Here is a 3,798-nt window from a genome sequence, read left to right on the forward strand (position 1 = left end):
GTAGCTACTGTCCCTTTAAGAGCTTCATGCGTTTCTCTCTCAACTGTTTACTTTCATTTTAGACAACCAACTGTGTTTAAATGTAAACCTTGTGTGTTTTTGACAGTATTAGATGCAAAATCAATCAGACGCGAAAGATAACTTAGTCTAGTAATCAGGCGCTGTTTTAGTGTGCGGTATGTGTAAAAATTGTCATATCGCACACCCATAACTACCAAGTAATAATAATAATTTATGCATTTAGCAGACGATTTTATCCAAAGCAACTTACAGTGCATTCAGGCTATACATTTTTTTACCAGTATGTGTGTTCCATGGGAATTGAACCCACAACCTTTTGCGCTGCTAACGCAATGCTCTACCACTGAGCCACAGGAACCCAACTATAATCAATCTCACACACACAAACAAGCTCATCGAAATCACTTCACACTATTAAGCGGCTGTGTTATGAACATGCAAAACTGTATCGCACGTGTGCTACAGTGGTAAATTTATTCATCGCACAGACCAGTTTTTCCGTAGCACGTGCGACATATATGTACAGCCCTGTTAAGCCATGTTTCCGTGAAAGCAAGAAGACATGCACTGCTATACTCCTTAAGGAACCTAACATTTGCCCGAAGCTCATCCAGTTTGTTACAGAGTGACTGAACGTTGGCCAACATAACTGTAGGGAGATGCATGCGACGATGGCCGTGTCTCTTCAACCTCTGGAGCACGCCATCCCGACTCCCCCTCTTCCTTGCCCTTTTGGGCTTGGATACCCATCCTCGATTCACCGCAGTAGAATCCGACTGAATAACTTCTGCAGGAAACACCGTCAGAGGATCCACAGTGCCCACTTCAGAGTTACAAAATAATAGAAGAATTCTAAAAGTCCACAAGGCCAAAAGTGGTCATAAAAACTTAAGTAAAAACAGATTTTACAAAGAATTTGCACATAAATTTGTTCTGCTTGTGTTTCATTAATGGGCCTGATATGTGACATAGGCTTAATATAAAGATAAGCATGGATACTGATGAAAATATGATTGATCAAAACGAGGGTATTTGGTACTGCATATATAAGGAAAATAAGAAAATAAAGCAGCTCACTCTCACTGTCAACAGTCAATCGTCAGTTCAGCATGACCCTTTAGCTGTGAAATTCAACACAACATTAATTGAACTGAATGAAGCTTTTTCCCATGAAACACAAAGAATACAGATTGCTGATGTCACAGCACAGTGTATGTGACCTGCATCCCCTTAATATTCACAGGAAAAAAATATAAATAAAATAAAAAGAGTTTAAAAACCATGAGTCAACAGTTTTATTCATCAAGGTGCCCTGATACAGCTGCAAGCTAATATATAATAACTCAACTAAAGACATTTAAATGCTTATCAGTCTTGTACAGTGTCCATTTAGGCCCAGTGGCAACTATAGTTGCCATTTTCCTTTTGTAGGTATTTTTCTAGATGTTATCCATGTTTTATTTCTCAATGACATGCATAATCGTGATTAATCACAGAAAAAGTATTTGATTAATCAGATTAAAAGTGTTAATGGTTGACAGCCCTAATATATATCTACATAATCATGAAGGTCTCTAGAATCATCCAAACAAAACAAATTTTACAGGAGATCTATAGTTTTTTGTATACTTAGTCAAAGGTCCAAGCGGCAACTATAGTTGCCGGTGGGCAAATTACTTGTAAGTACATATCATGGGGAAATGGGGTATACTGTGTTAATAGGTTAATAAATCAAGGTTATTGGTCTTGTTTTCTGCTTTTTGCTTTCATAATATCCCAACTAAAACATAACTTAACCCTTTAACTGACATATCTACTGTACAGTAGACCTTAATTTGATAGGGAATAAATCTGTCAAAAGGAGGAGATGAGAGAGCAATCTTTCCACAGCTCTACTGCCCCACTTCTGTGTCTGCTTTTGCCATGGGGGGTGGGAATTTCCAGTTTTCAAGTGACAGCAGCAGTTTACAAACTTCAGTCAGTCACACAAAAGGAAGAATGTAAAGATAAAGAGCTAACGCATGGAATTAATTGCGGTAGATTATCTTTTTCTCCCTTTTATGACATGATGTCTTGTAAGGGGCAAAATATTGATGCCCCTTTATCCAAGTTGGATGCGTTTCATTCTAATTGGTCAAGGACCCTAATTATTTTTATGACTAGTAGCTTATGATTCCATTATAATGTTGAAGTGCAGACAAGTAATGAGTTCACATTTACATTATTATATGAAATCACCTACTACAGTCAGCCATTGGGGTGTAGCCTACACATTATAATTATTTAAATAATCATATATTTTGAAAATAATATCATTAATTTCATGAATATCAAGGACTTTTGTCAGGGTTAATCCATTTGTCCTAGTCAATATGTGCCTATTCATAAAATATGTGATATTTTACATATTTACATAACAAAGTATAGTATGCAAATATGTTTATGTAAATTTATAAAACTAGTTGTACCTTCACTGCAGTACTCCTTGTAGGCTACTTATACTAAAACTGCTTACGTAAGGGAAAGTTCACACAAAAATGGAAATTGTGTCATCATTGTGTCATCTTCAAGTTGCAAACCTATGAGATTCTTTCTTCTGTTGAGCACAAAAGAAGATATTTTGCAGAATGTTCAACTACAGTTGCCGCACATTCAAATACGATTTTCAAGAAAAAGAAAAAAAAAAACTGGGGAAAATAAATGTAGAACATGTTCACATAGGACACTATTAACATAACTATATGCATCAAACCATTCAGAAAAAAAAAAAAAACTGGGCACAAATGGGAAAATAAATAAATAAAATAAAGCAGACATACCTCTGCAAAAAAGCCTATTTTGATGTCCTCAACTAAATGCAAAGCCCCCCAAAATATTATGGCTCTCTATATTGCTGTGTTCAGAACCTAAGGTAGCTTTCTTGCCCAGAAATTAAATTATGTTACTTAATGTTGGATTCACACATATCTTGTTGCCTTCCTACCTACATAACCTGTCTGTGAAAATAGAAATTTTAAGCTTTCTGGACTCTTGCAGTATAACATAAGTGTGACAATCAAGGAATGAGGTCATTGCTGAATACATGTTCAATCATTACATATATATATATATATATATGTGTGTGTGTGTGTGTGTGTGTAGCAAACAACATGACACAGTAGCTGTTATGCAATGAAAACCTACTTTCAGAGTGCCATTTTTTTTTTAATGAGCATCCATCCTGCCATGTCTTGTGTACAACAGTGAGTACAACAATAGTTTTAAATAAGGGATGAACTATTTGTGAATTATTCATTAATTTGTAAACATGGATCTGCCTTACACACTGTTTGCACTTTCAGTTTTCAGGATATCAGCTCAAAGAATAGTGACAATCTAGGTTGCTTGGAATGTGTGTCATTTCATCATGGTATTGTCCAGCAGGGGCGTAGATTACGCGGGGGACGCGGGGGACGTGTCCCCCCCACTTTTAATATCACGTAAATTCGTCCCCCGCACTTTTTCGGGCAAGTGTGTTCGCATAGAGGTTTTCAAGAGCCGGTGTGAATAAATATAGATTTAAATTCAAAGAGACAGGAGAGTCTGTGCATGATCTGATGTTTTATTCGGACCCAGAATAAGGCGAGATGAACATCACGGAGCGCTAAACACTCCGTGCAGTGTGTGTTTCATTCATACTCGAAGCCGGAGGGCACTCTCGCGCAGAAAGTCTTATGAGGAAATTCCTAATCTGGACAAAAGCGTCCAGCTATGGCTGTATGAAAACAGTTGTTTTCA

Source organism: Sinocyclocheilus rhinocerous, unplaced genomic scaffold, assembly GCF_001515625.1.
Source record: "Sinocyclocheilus rhinocerous isolate Xijiao unplaced genomic scaffold, SAMN03320098_v1.1 scaffold376, whole genome shotgun sequence".
Classification (NCBI taxonomy): domain Eukaryota; kingdom Metazoa; phylum Chordata; class Actinopteri; order Cypriniformes; family Cyprinidae; genus Sinocyclocheilus; species Sinocyclocheilus rhinocerous.